We start from the raw sequence: 15,746 nt of genomic DNA, 5'->3' as shown, positions 1-15,746 counted from the left end.
GGGGCATCACACAAACTGCAGCACAGGAGAATCAGTCTTGAGATTCTCTCGAGGGTCTTGAGATTAGTGACGTCAGTTTCGAGAGAAAGCATTGCCCATTACTAGTTGCAGGTTTTACATCCTATTAACTACCATTTTGGTTTTCAGGTACTCTGAGATGCTGGAATTTTATCCCACAGGAGTTCTTTTACGCATGTGTAAATCTAAAGACATCAGACTGGTCTGTCTGAGCACATCTGGTAGTATTCTACCAGACCGAGCCAGGATCAAGCCCACCAATTTGGGCTTAGAAGGCCAGAGCTTCAACCATCTAAACCACTCAGCCTACTCTCGCTAGCTAACATGCTGTCTGATTGTAATGATTGTTTCTTCTTGTACAGGTGTTTTTCCTTTATGTATGTGCAATTTAAGTTTGTTTGGTTGGCTGTACCTTTCCCTGTATAAATAGTGAAATGACAAAATTATCAATAAGTTAGCACCCTTTGATGAAGTAATCGAGGTGAGTGGAAAATGAGAATATCTGAAGCTGAATCAATCAATCGATCAATCAATCACCCAATCAATCAATCAATCAATCAAGGCAGAGACAATCGTGCATACTCAACACTCATGAGCTGCTCTGTACATTGCCACCGCTGCACAGAATCCAACACTTGTGAAGAGTCAATCATATTTCAAATTAATTTCCCTGTCAGACAAGGCCCAAAACTGCTATACTTAAAGATGAAAAAAAAGAAAGGATATCACACTACAGTTGCCTCCTACCTGTATGCCAATGCTCAACTCCAGAGGCTTCCTCAAACACTACTCCACTTCATTTTCATTACAAGATATAAAACACGAGTTTTGATTACCATTATTATTCATTACTTCATTTCTCAAAAGCCATTTACAATATCAATACAACTCAATATACATACATAATACAATAAAGTAACAAAGTTTTTTTTTTTTTCAATTTTCATAACCATCCTTTCTACTTAAACACCCTTTGTACATCTCTAGAGTAATCACTGAAATTGTATATTCTATATAAAATCAACACCAGCAATTCTTTACAGTTGAATTTAAGTAAATGTAATTTTTTTTCATTTTTGGATCAAAATATCTATTAATACAATGCAGATTTTTAAAAAGAGAAGGAAAAATGGTAAAAATAATTTCCATCAGGCACAGTGTGTGCTTCACCATATCACACCGGTGACAATCAAACTTATGTAGAAGCAATCTGCTGGCATTAGGCCTTGTTATTTTTCTAAAAACTACAATATATAACCTGCCATTATTTATATATATATTAATTTTATAAATGCAATGGTCAGAGCTAAAACTATCAGGTTTGGCTTTCCTCACGGTGTTTATTTAGATACAATATATAAAAATAGAATCCTGAAGTTGCAAAGAGAATCTTAAAACATGATAAATACCTATATAATAAATTCAGTTTCTTACACATGTAACCTAAAATGAAAGAAGCTGTCTTTGATGCCACACACATATTGATGAAAAAATTAACAGTTTCTAAAGAGGAAGGAACTTTACATACAAAGCTGCCATGGACTGGTCATTCTAGTAAAAGGGTTATTGCATCCATCTAGAATAGGAAGGATTTAGGTTTGAATCCTGAAGATGTCCACTACCGTACTTCCAATTTATTCCTATATTGAATGGCAAAATACCCAAAACGCGTGTATTAAATTATACACATTTATAAACTTTAATATTCAATGAAAGTTTACGAATGGTACACCATTTTGTGTACATAAGCATGCTATCGCACAACAAGACTCAAACTTCATTCCCTGATAAGGAATAAAGATTGACAAATTTTACAACAGTGAAATTACTTTCAAAGTTTTTAACAAGTAAAACTACTTTTTTCCTTTCTTTTTTCTTTTTCAAAGCACTATTGCTGAAGAATTTACCACAGGCAAACAGACTGCAAGCTGAAAAAAGCTACAAAGCAAAGTTAAACCTATAAGGATATGCCACACTGTTCAACAACAAACTTGGCAATAAGTTGCCATGTTGCTCATTTGACTCACTTGAGATATAAGGCTTCAAACTTGACTGTGTATGTTGTTTTTGTGCTTCCCAGAATGGCAAGACTTATGCAATTTATCCAGAAGGCCAGCTATTCAAATATATCACCTGAGGTTACTCTCCTGTTGGGAGCATAGCACCAATAAATAAAGTATTTTGAGTTATTTATTATCCAAGCAATGTGAAAAACAATAACAAGGGAACAGTGGACTAAGATCATGTAATGTAAAGGAAAAGTGCACACAGCACACTACTGTGATATCTAGACAAATTGGCACAATGTTATGATTACAAACATAAGATATTGTATAAAAAGGATAAGGGCTTAAAAAAAAAAAAAAAAAAAAAGCATTTTGCCCCAGTTTGCCAGTGGGCTCATCAAGTGGAATGGTGCAACTTCCTAAGCTGCAGCTGGTAAATTACTTTTTTATTTCAAAAGATGTCCTTTTACAAAACAAGGAGATATTATCAGGCAATTGTAAGTTCTATCTTTACCATGTATTAGCACGTATTAAGGATATTTGGTTGATCTTTCATGTGTCCAGTATAATTCTTAATTACAGCACACGTCTTAACTTGAGTAGGCAGAAGTTTTATATAAAAATACAGTAATAAACATTTTTTACAACAATATGTTTAAGAAAGAAAAACAAGCAAGCTTGCAGTTTAAAATATTATTTTTACCTTCCACTAACTACTATTACAGAGTTTGGAGACACCAAGGTGCCAGAATTTTGTCCCATAAGTATTTTATGTGCCAGTAAATCTACCGAGACAGGGTATTTAAGCACCTTCAAATAACAAGCTTGTAGTTTTAAGCGACTGTTGATATTGTGATCATAGCCATGGGACCTTTCAGTTTTATGGGTAATCAAAAAAAAGAATTACTTTACATTTAAAAAATATTCCACATGCATTGGTGGAGATTCAAAGTGTGGCTGCCTTGGTGTTATAAGAAAGAAAATCAAACAAAGTAAAATAATTTCTTCCATCTGACATGTACAGGATAATGTGTTGCATTATTAATAAACCCTGTTTTGTTCCTAAGTTGCAAGATATGCAGGCATGAAGAATCCATGAATGGTGCATTGGGTACAGTACAACTATTCTCAGCTGAAATATTATTTTGATTATGGCTGAAAATTCTCTAGTGGTGGATTTAATTTCTTCTGACTAACATACTCGAAGAGCAGCAAAACAAATACTTGTAAATGAGATCACTAATAGACTAGTTACGACCAATTACCAAAATTTACAGCAAAGAGGTCATTCCATGAGACCATGCCTATCACAAATGAGGTACTGTATCAAAATTATGCATGATGTCACTGAAACCACGTTCCAAAGCAAGCAAACTTGAAGTTTTACAAGGCTGGCGACTATACCACTCGACAACCATGCCTCCCTGAACAAAGTTCTGTTTCACAGATGTCATTATAATCAAAAGACAGCAAGCATTCTCATGCATATATCATATTACGACCAGAAATATTGGGCTCCAAAAATGTCATAATCCATTTCAGCCCAGAATCATATGTCCACCATTCAAGTAGTTAACTGAGAAACTCTCAGACAACTGATCTACAGGATGATTACTTTAGAACAATCGCTACTGAACTTTACATTAGGACTAAACACCCTTATGTAATGGATAATCAATTTTTAGTTCCAAGAACTTGAAATATAAAACTTTAAAATAGGACAGAAACAGGATGCCTGGTTAGAGCTATTGGCTTTACGTCGCACCGACACAGATGGGTCTTATGGCGATGATGGGACAGGAAACGAAGTGGCCGTGACCTTAATTAAGGTACAGCCCCAGCATTTGCCTATGCTTGTTAGAAATGAGAATGAAAATAAAATGCATGAAAATTTAAAAAAATAAATATCAGATTGAAAATTAACACTATCTGATCAAAGAAGGTAGGACAGGTAATATTAAAGGCAAGAATCAATCTAGTAAACAGAAAATACCAGGCCCAATTCAGAACCCAGCCATACCCCGCTGGAGAGAGATCCTGGAGAAGGAAGGTATGGTAGTCCTGTTACATTTTAAGAATTATTCTCTTTTTATACCTTTACAAGCAATACAGCCAGTTCTATGGAAATATACAATGGGCTCTAAGGAAAAAATGTTCTTGGCAAATTTTTAAAACTGAAAATGTGCTAGTGGAGGTAGGTTTTCCTAATGTAGAAAGGGGAGTGGAACCTCTTTCAAGCTTCATTCCATTCCATTTTTAGTGTACATGTTGTTGGTATCATGTTGTTTCTTAGTTCTCTGAACTGAAACGCATGCAAATTACATCCCCCTCCTAGTACACAGCTCAAACTATACTGCATGTATAATGCTCTTATTACCTCATGTTCCAGTATGATACAAATACTGGATGTTACGTCACTTGTCAGTCTGATGGCCTGTCCAGTCCGCTATGGGTAACAGAGTAGACCGTACAGCCAGCGACTCTACGCCGAGCGTTGAGAAATAACTCTACCCCTAAGAGGACCAACGGCTTCAGGCAGATGAGTTCTCTTAGGTGGGGTGATGATCCCTTCAGTGCAGGAAATGACACTGGCACCCATCAAGCAGAGTCTGTGGCTAAGTTAGGGGTGACAGCAGCTCTAAAATGCCTTTGGGAGTGGCAAACACATCATAATAACAGCCTAAAAATGAGAGCAAATATGGTACGGCCTCGGAAAATGCTAGGGCAGGTGATGCACGTTTCTTCAGGTACTGGGGGAGCTGTGAGAAGTGGAAGACCAGTATCACAATATATCCAAATCGAGACAGTCAACATCCTAACCCTGACAGACAAGACCGAAAAGCTGACAGAGTTCATAAAAGAGAAGGACATAGATGTCCTTGGTCTTAGTGAAACAAAATGGAGGAAGAGGGAAAAGAAAACTGAAGGAAGGGTATAGTATGTCCTGGAATATGTGGAGGAGGTAAAGAAGTTCAATGACAGAATAATCATAGCAAGGATATAGTTTGAGACAGGAACACTAGATCTGTTCCAAGTATATGCTCCAAAAACTGGAAATAAAGAAAAGAATATAGAACAATTCCTGGAAGAAGTGGAGAAATACATAGAAGGTAAGGTAAGGTAAGGGTTGTTCTGCCCGAAGGCAGGTCCGAACCTCCGCAGAGGTGTTCCTGAGCCGGAGTTTACGTGCGGTAGGGTGGCCAGTTCCTTTCCGCTCCTCCATTCCCTTACCCCCCACCAACAGCGCGTGGCAACCCATCCAACTCCTGACCACACCCAATGTTGCTTAACTTCACATAGAAGGCAAGGAAATAATTATAATGGGAGATCTTAACACACAAGCGGGAAGAGAGAGAATGGGAAGAGATGAGATTCTGGGTCCATATGGATATGGCAACAAGAATCAAGAAGATATGTTAATGGACTTCTGCCAGAGGAACCAACTGATAATAGGAAACACACTGTTCAGGAATAAAAGTAGTTAAAAGATTAACAGGTATGGATGGGGAGACAGAAGATTAAAAATTCTGACTGATTACATATTAGTGGAAAAAGGACACCGGGAAGATCTTATGGATGTTACAGCTATGAGTGAGGCAGCCTTTGGGGACGACAATACAGCAGTGATAAAGTTGAAAGTAGGCAAGGTCAAGAAACAAGGAAAAAGATTAGGATATGGAGATTTAAAGGAAGGAGGTGGTTCAGGAAGAGTTAGGAAAGAATTACAAAAACTGATACCAAGGACAGTTATTAGTCATGTTGAACAGGAATGGAATAATTTTAAGAGTGCATTTGTAAGGTGTGCCGAGAAAACATGTGACAGAACATCAGGAAAAGTAAGAGAGGAAGAGATAACATGGTGGAATGATAGAGTGGAAGATAAAGTAAACGAAAACAAGAAAACTTGGAAGGAATGGAAAACACAAAATACTGAAGAGAATAGAGCCAGGATACATGGAAATGAAAGTTGTTTGTAAAAAGTAGTAGCTGAAGAAAATAAAAATGTTGGGAAACATTCATCCAGGAAGTAAAGGAAGATTTGAAGTGAGGGGGGAAAATATATTGTTTGGAATTATAAGAAACTGTAAGAATGAAACAGTGAACACAGGATTTGTGAAGAATAAAGGAGTAATAATGTCAAAACCAGAACAGATAATGAACAGATGGAAAGCATATTTCAGTGAACTGCTGAACATGAGAAACCAGACGTGTGGAGAAGGCATCCAGGCAGCAGGAATACAAGAAGTAACAGAGAAGGAGACAGACAGTACAATGGCAGAGGTGGAATGAGTAGTTAAAAAGAAGATGATGGGAAAAGCTGTGGGAATAGATGAAGTAGCCATAGAAATGATCACCGTCGCAGGATCAGCGGGATTACAGGGGACTTACAGAATATTCAAGTGTGTATGAAAAGAGGAAAAAAGTGCCTGAGGATTGGCAAAAGGGGTTTATTATACCAATATTTAAGAAAGGTGATAAGAAGATGTGCAGTAACAACTGAGGAATCACAATCCTCTCCAATGTTGCCAGCATAATGGAAAGGATACTGGAAAGAAGAATTAGAGAAAAGGTGGAAAGTCAGGTACAAGAGGAACAATTTTAATTCACAACTGGAAGGTCAACAGTAGAACCCATTTTCATTCTGAGACAGATAATGGAAAAGAGTTAGGATATGGGAAGGATACAGTAATGACTTTTACAGGCTTAGAAAAGGCATACAACAGCATCCCCAGATCAAAAGTTTGGGAAAGCCAGACACACAGGGGGTTTGGCAAGGAACTAATAACAATTATAAATTATGATAACCTTTATGGCTGTGTGAAGCCAACAGTGGGTAGAACAGAATGGTTTGGGATTGCCAATGGGCTAAGACAAAGCAGCATGTTGTCACCTTTACTGTTCATAATGATGAAGAACATCATAAAGGAGCAAGGGAAGATTATGGAGGGGAGAGAATTAATGTAATGATATTTGCAGATGATGTGTGTTCTGGGAAGAAGATGAGGACATACAACAACAGCTGAAGGTACTGAACAGAAGGACTGAACAATGGGGATTGAGGATCAATGTGGGGAAGAACAAGACAATGGTGATGAGTAGAGGAAGTCAAAAAGGGAAAGGAGCTATCAAAATTGGAAAACAAGGAACTGGAAATAGTATTACACTTCAAATACTTGGGAAGTGAACCAACAGAAAAGGGAAGACTGGATATAGAAATTGGTAGAAGGATGAAACTAGAGAGTGCCTTTTTGTCACCAGGTACGGAGATTACTATGGAATAAAGAAGTACCATTGAAGGTTAAAGAAGTAATATACAAGGTATATTACTTAGCTAGAATGACTCAGAGAGATAAGAGTGGAGTACAGGCAGCTGAAATGAAATTCCTGAGGAGTATGGTAGAGAAGACGAGGAGGGATGGAGTGAGAAATGAAGACATACGAAAATAGTTAAATGTGCAAAAACTATGTGACAAACTGAAACAGAACAGATTGAGGTGGTATGGACATGTTAAGCGAATGAAAAAAGAATGACTGCCAAGTCAAGCACTGGGAAGATATGACAAGGATGGCAAACCTTTACCGACTAGCGTGTCAATTATCGTCTTATTACTTTTTACTGTGTAGTGTACCATCGGTTAATTTCCCTTAAAATTATCATGAAACCCCTCATTTAACTTCATTCAGATAATGGAAAAGAGCTAGGATATAGGAAGGATACAGTAATGACTTTTACAGACTTAGAAATCCAGACATATAAATCCATTCAACTGAATGTTTCATGATTTTATTTTGCAAACCTCATTGAAAACTACATTTAAAAAACAGGTAAAATTTAAGAATAAGGTATATTTTTGCTTTGAGCTAATAAAATTTGTAAAAAATATGGCTATAGATTTAATTGAGGCTATTTTTAAAATGCTATTTGTTCAGGGCGTCGACCTAGAGAGATCTTTTGCCCCTACTTGCACCATATGATATGATCCTGCGTGCAATTGGAATTGCACAGGTGTAGAGTGTTGAATGTGAGGAAAGGAACATTAAGGATGACACAAACATCCAGTCCCCAGGCCAGGGATATTAATCATTTACAATTAAAAACCCCTGACTCCTGAAGGGGTTTTCCTTGGCTTCCTATTTTCACAATTTTCCATCCTTAACAATCGTATATGCATGCAGTGACATGAATGACAGTCTCTCGGCCAGGCTCAAAGCAATCCTTTGGGAATCATTCCTCTAGCTTCAAAAAATGGGCCTTTTGCAGTGATTCTGTTGACATTATATGAACTTTGAAAGAAACCGGAGCCACCGGGTGACAGGCGGACACGTTTCCCCCTACACCGCGGGGCCGGACTAATTGAGGCATACTTCTCTATAAAGGCGTAATGTTAAAATATGCTATGTTGTTAGATTTTCAACCTGCTTATTACATGTTAAAAGCATTAAAATATGTGGTATGTTGTCTGGTGAGCCACAGAAGTCGTGTTCGCTTGTCACTTAGTAGCACGCGAGCCACAGGTTCGCCATCCTTGGCATAGGACAACGGAACCTGGACTGGAACACAGTGTAGGATGAGGAATGGTGGAGAGAGAGGATAAAGCGGAGAGGAACCATATTTGCTCCCACCCGGTAGATAATTTTTAGAAAAGCATGCAGTTAAGTTTATATGGAATTTATATTCTGTGACTCATGTCTAATTTTCTGGGTCTGGGGATTGAATAAAAAAAGGTTCCAACTCAATGTATTTAACAGTTAGGGGGTAAAGGGAATTTCCCAGTGATATTTTCCCACAAATCCACCATTTTTAGGACCGTTTTGAAAATAACTCAATCAGAACTTTCAAACGACATAAAAATGGTTAAAAATTGCCTTGGAAGATCTCTAGAAATAAGCCAGTGGTTTAATATTGCACTAACACAACAAAGGACATAAGGATGGAAAATGGCGAGGACTGAGAAAGTAGCGGCCGACCGAAAGTTACAGCCATAGCATTTGCCAGTTGTGAAAATAGGAAGCCAAGGAAAACACCTTCAGACCTACTGACGGTGGGATTCAAACTTTGGAAATGAGCATTATATATGAAGCTTTAGCCTTTTATATTATATTGAATAATAATTTTTACATTATTCACATTTTGCATGATTTACGTAGTCTATACATACAGTTCAACACTGATTGTGAGAAATAATTTTAAAGTTCAGTTATAAAATTAATAATCTTCTACAACTTTATTAATATATTGACGGTTCAGAGCGATACTATCATAACTTGCATTTTTCACAGTGGCAAAAATTCCGTATCTGCTGATCAGCATCAACACCATTTTGCCATTAATTATTTTATTTCAAGCCCCCACACTCCCTTTCCTTACTCAGACCTGAAATTAACTCGTGAAGTTGATGAAACTGTAATAAAATAATTCCTTTCTTTCAAAGTTCATATAATGTCAACAGAATCAATGCAAAAGGCCCACTTTTTGAAGCCATAGGAATGATTTCCAAATGACTGCTCTGAGCCTGGTCGAGAGACTGTCATTCATATCACTTCTGCACGCATATAGGATTGTTAAGGATTCATCAATTCAATACACTACCGTATTTACTCATGTATTAGACCCCTCCTTGGCTTTTTGAGACAAAGAAAATGAAAAAATAAATCTTGCATACAAGACACCCCCAATGTAATTCGTCAGAGAAGAATAATGATTCCGCTTTGAAGCGGGTACAGGTCTTACTGCAGTTCTGATGACATTGCAGAAATTTGTGAATAGTTTCGTCCGTACGATCCACGCAAATGAAAACACACGTCGAAGTCGTGATACATCTGTGTTTTGTAGTTAAGAATGTCCACCTGCATACGCTGGCAACCAAGAATGAGTTAGCTGGAAAATTTATAATGTCCAATAACGGACTATTATATTGGTATTGCATAAGGGTTAGCGCAAATAGCTGATGTTCTCGGAAGGCTGAGTTCGATTCCCGGTACAGTATTGCCAGAGATTTACGAATGGCAGGAAGGTTGATATGCAGTAAAATTGGTACATGCAACTCTTCCAGTGGGGGCCTGTCTAAAAAGAGCTGCACCACCTCAGGATAAGGAAACAACTTTTCTTTAGTTAAGAAATATTCACGGTTGTTACTATTAATATAGCAGGCAAGATCATTATCAAAGTGATCGTTTAATATCTCGTAACTCGGGCCAATAAGTTTTTTTTTGGAGAGCATTAGGTTTAAAACATGATAAAAACAATCCAATCAAAACGATTGTTTACTCACCAATGTACCTCACGAATAATAATAATAATAATAATAATAATAATAATAATAATAATAATAATAATAATTTTACGTCCCCACTTAACGATTTTTGGAGATGCCACACAAAACATACTATGCGTTAGTAAAGGAAATGGAGACAACGATCGTATGAAATTAAACATGATAATAAAACTCATTACCGCCACTCCTGTAGATATCCATAAATGTGGCAAACTTTCCTGTTAATTATTTTAAATCTTCCCGTCGTGGAACTTCTGGCACTATGCGGGCATTTCACAGCATACCTAACCTAAACAGTGCGGTCTCTCTTATCTCATTTACAGCTGTTTTAGGTAAATCCTGATGTGATAAATGTAGAGAACAAGTATGAAATATACTTAAAAATCAAGATCTGGCTTTCAACAGCTGCAGTTATCCAAAGAACGCTTCCAGTCACTATATATTACATTCGGAAGTACAACTCGTAACATATACTTGTTATCAGCTGGTGGTTTGGCACGCTTTCTACCAAAGCACGGCTTAATTCGGAAGGAGTGGCTTCTGCTACACATACACCAACTGGGAATATCAGAAACTGTCTCCAGAAATAATTTGGGAATAGCTTCTCATGGTTTGGACTCTACAGTCGGGAACAAAACTGTTTTAAAAAGTTTCAAGAAAGATGGGACCTCGAATGCTCTCGATGCATGGCTGACGAGATGGCAGTGAAGGCGACGTTATTTGAAACGATGACATGCTGGTAGCAGGGTAGTTGGCGGCATAAGACAATAATTCGAATGAAAGTAATGATTAGGTTTACTCAGGTTTACTGTGTGGTAGGCGTACTGCTCAACTGACAGAGAAAAAAATGACTGGCCATTAATTTCCTTTATATCAATATTGCATAATATGATACCCTTATCCCATTTCTCTATGGGGTCGAGTATGAAGCGAGACTAATTTTCATAGCGAGTTTTTACGACCGTATGCCCTTCCTGACGTCGACCTAATCAAAGGAATTAATGAGACTAAACGAATGACATGATATGAGTAACTAAATCTGACTATATTTACTTTATATATGGGTCTAAACGTCGTGTACACCGTTTGTTTTTTTTACATTTAGAAATACTGGTACTGCTTTCCAACAGAAACAGTATAACTCAAAACATTCATAAGTTCATTACTTATAATTCATAAGTTTGTTAAAGAATAGTGTAGAATGTTTATATGTATAATTTATAGCCTAGAAGCCATGTGTTCACTGCACAAAATTTGAGGTTATCACGTATTGGACCCCCTTACTTTTTTGGACTGTAAAAGTGGAAAAAAAGGGGTCTAATATAGGAGTAAATATGGTATTTAATCAGATAAAAGACATCACCTGATAGAAATTTTTAGTACACGTTTTGTTTTTCTAGTGGACATCTTCAGTAACATAACGTAAGTACTACAGCATTTTACATTTAGATAAAAAAGAGAACAATGGGAATTAAAATATCCATAGACTAGATAGACGTACTTTGTATTTCATGTATTTTAATTTGGTGGTTCATTCCACAATTTTTAGTGGATCATGCATTAGTTACATTTAGTTACTCTATGGACATTTTAATCCCCATTGTTCTCTTTTCAATAATTTAAATGTAATAATGGTTTAGTACTTACGTCATGTAGCTGAAGATGTCCACTAGGTGGATGAAACATGTACTAATAATCTGTCAGGTGATGTCTTATCTGATTAAATAGTGTATCGAACTGGTGGATCCTTAACAATTGTATATGTTTCGTGACATCAATACAGAACCAATATGAAACTGTTAGTATGTAATATACTTCTGCAAGCTACGCTCATTTTGACAACCTTCGCATACTGTTCACACGGAATATTGAAGCACTGCTGCTGTCTCGTGGGAAAGCAGGCGTGAGCTACTATTGGCCAAACTGGAAAGAATTCCAAACATGCAAAGCTGCAGGTAAATGCTTTAATGATAGAAAAGTAAAAGTAGATTTACTGCAACATTAATGATCCTCATGAGGACACTATTTTAGCACAATGATATACCTCATCTAACAAGTACATATACACGGTGATCAGATATGCTTTACTCAAGCACACCGGTGCTTTAACCATGGGCGAGTACATGCTCATTTGCCACGTGCGGGTTGAGGTCTGTAGCAGGATGGTGAACCATACAACAGTAAGACAAACAATTTTAAGTACAGTAGAAGTCCGTTATAGCGAGAATTCATAATGGCGAAAAATTTACTCGCTATAACGGATTGTCGTTATATCAGATTTTTCGTAAACATCGGGAAAAACCCCGTACACATTAAAATCGGTATGAAATGGCAATCAGTTTTTTCAAAACTTGCGTCTTTGCGGATGATATCCACACTACTGCTTACTAGTTTTGTGTTTTTCGAAATCCAATACTACACAAGAACCTTGTTTATACGGATTAAGTGGGACCGGGACTGATCCAGATTATCCGGAAAACTAAAAAACAAATACAGTACATGTTATATATATTAACGTAAGTTGTATAGTAATACCTTTTTTCAATTGTACAAAAAATATATGAACACTTTTGTAACATTTACGACTGTTTTATGCACTAAAATAATGCGAGAGTTGTTTCTTTTTTACATTTGTATGGCAACAGGATCACAAAGACGTTTTACTAACAACAGTTCTGCCAGTGTAGTTTCAGTCAAGGATTCTAAATAGGTCATCAGTTTGTCCAGCTGCATTGTTGCCTCTCCATGAGTTACTGGGTGGTATGAATAAAACCTGAGTTTTTACTCAAAGTATATACTCATGAGTATGAGCACTTAGCAGGAGTATATTCTCAGCCCAAGTAGTATACTCCATTTGGTAAGAATAAGAAGGTTCTCCTTCGATGTAGTAGGTACTCAAGCGCACCGCCATGTGGATCATTTGAAATTTAGTAGGGACTCATGCCGTGTAAGATTGTCATCATTCATAACCTCAACTACTGAGATTAGATTTCCGTATCGCCTGCATGCACATCAAGTTGTATTTTACTTGTAGCAATGGCAAATATTCCACCAATAACACTTTTCATGAATATTCTTTTCTGTTCTTAAAGTCCGACGCTCCAGAGTCCGTTTAAAACAAATTATAAACAATGTAACAGTACTGTAGAAGGTAGAAACGTGTGATAACGGGAAAGATAAATGATTCACAACTAAGTATTTTTTATTTTCCACCTTGTTGATACACTAAATTGCTTAAGGCAACTTACTGGTTAAAAGTGGTACATGTTTCATATATTATATACGAAACACCGGGCGAGTTGGCCGTGCGCGTAGAGGCGCGCGGCTGTGAGCTTGCATCCGGGAGATAGTAGGTTCGAATCCCACTATCGGCAGCCCCGAAGATGGTTTTCCGTGGTTTTCCATTTTCACACCAGGCAAATGCTGGGGCTGTACCTTAATTAAGGCCAGGGCCGCTTCCTTCCAACTCCTAGGCCTTTCCTATCCCATCGTCGCCATAAGACCTATCTGTGTCGGTGCGACGTAAAGCCCTTAGCAAAAAAAAAAAAATAAATATATATATATATATATATATATATATACGAAACATGTATCACTTTTAACCAATAAGTTGCCTTAAGCAATTTAGTGTATTGACAAGGTGGGGAAAAAAAAAAAAAAAAAGTTGTGAATCTGTTTAAGTGCGATATAAACCATGAAGCTGATTTTATGTAAAGATAAATGATACGAAAATGAGAGTGTGATAAAAGAATTTAATTTTACCAAAGCATGTAGCGTACGGTACGTTAACAGTTTCATAGCATTTCCTCATTAGCATGATATCCAAAGCTTTGAAATAATTTAAACTAAAATACAAGCCATATGTGGGCAGAATGTAGAAAGGTGCACGATGACTCAAATGATAACACGAAAATTAGAGTGAAACAAATGTGTGGCTTTAACCACACAAGCATGTTAATACTTACGTTACCTTCCTTCTTTGTACGCTATACTCATCATAATTTTAATAAATCTCAGAAGGAAATATCCGAGGCTTTGGGATTAGGCCAAACTCAAACCAAATTGCAAGTAGTGTGTAGCAGGAACAAAGGAATAAATAAATTATATTTATTGTTATTTGTTTTATGTCACACTGACACAATACGTCTTACGGCGAACATGGCATAGGAAAGAGCTAGGAATGGGAAAGAAGTGGCAGTGGCCTTAATCAAGGTACTGCCCCAGGATTTGACAAGTGAGAAAATAAACCTCAGAAAACCATCTTCTGAGATGCTGACAGTTGGGATCAAACCCCAATATCCTGAATCCAGGTTGACAGCCATGTGACTCAAACCGCATAGTGAACTCGCTCAGTAGATAAATAGGCCTAATGTGAAAGTGAGAGTAAAAAAGAAATTTGTATCTTATGTACTGGTCTGTGTATTGAATGTTCCAAATTAAACATCTTCCTGGTATTCTGGGTGATCATAAAGGTCAGAAGGAAAATACATTTATTATCTTTCTTGTTTACGGACTCACCACCCTAATATGTAGGTCTAACATTAGTGCTGTCAAGAGCAGCCGTTGCTGCTGGATAATTATACTTTCTGCCGCTCTGGTTTGGTATCATCAAGTTTTGTATTATTTTGAGGGAATGCAATTCACACTGCAGCTTTAGTCACATAGTACCGGACATAACCTCAACAATAAGTTTACTCAGGTTTTGTTGGGTACCAAGTTTTCTATGCCACATTGAAATCCAGGGTGACCTAGCGGTCTTAAAATGCATTAATTTAACTACAATGAAACTCGGTTAAGAAGTCCCCGCATAGAAGTTTTCCCGCCTAAGAAGGGTGATATTCTTGGTCCCTTGATCAGTTGATATATGCATACCATGTTATTTTATATGGCTTTTTAAGTGTAATAAATTAGAAGTCTTTTGCACAACCCCATATGAAATTCCCACTTCTGCAAGATGAAGTGATTGTTTAAGAGAATTTTCTAAATGATGACCAATGTTGTCTAGTTTTTCTGTGAGAACCTTATGCTGCTTTTTTTTTTGGTTCCTTAGACTGGGTATTTCCAGTTTTATGAAATTTATTATAAAGATTATGGACTCTTTCACGACTTTGAATGTCCACACCTGGGAATCTTTCTGGAAACAGTCTTTGAAATTCACAAACTGACTGAGTTAACACATATGAACAGTACTTATAGACACACTGTGCCATTGAAAATGCAGGAGGCATAATACCCTTTATGACCAATTACAGAATTAAGAAAAGAACAAAAAGAAACACACACTTGGCAACAGCCCAAATAAGACTGCGACATTGGACATGTTTACAAAGTCAGTTAGAAGGACTGCACATGCACACAAAGCTAAGGCTGGGGTCAAGGAATGAAACACACGATGGCATTCCACACCATTTCTTTTCCATGCAGAGAGAACAGTGGGGAGCTCACC

This window comes from Anabrus simplex, chromosome 3 (genome assembly GCF_040414725.1).
Source record: "Anabrus simplex isolate iqAnaSimp1 chromosome 3, ASM4041472v1, whole genome shotgun sequence".
Taxonomy (NCBI): domain Eukaryota; kingdom Metazoa; phylum Arthropoda; class Insecta; order Orthoptera; family Tettigoniidae; genus Anabrus; species Anabrus simplex.
The sequence above is the reverse complement of the archived record's forward strand: the minus strand, read 5'-3'. Positions refer to the sequence as shown.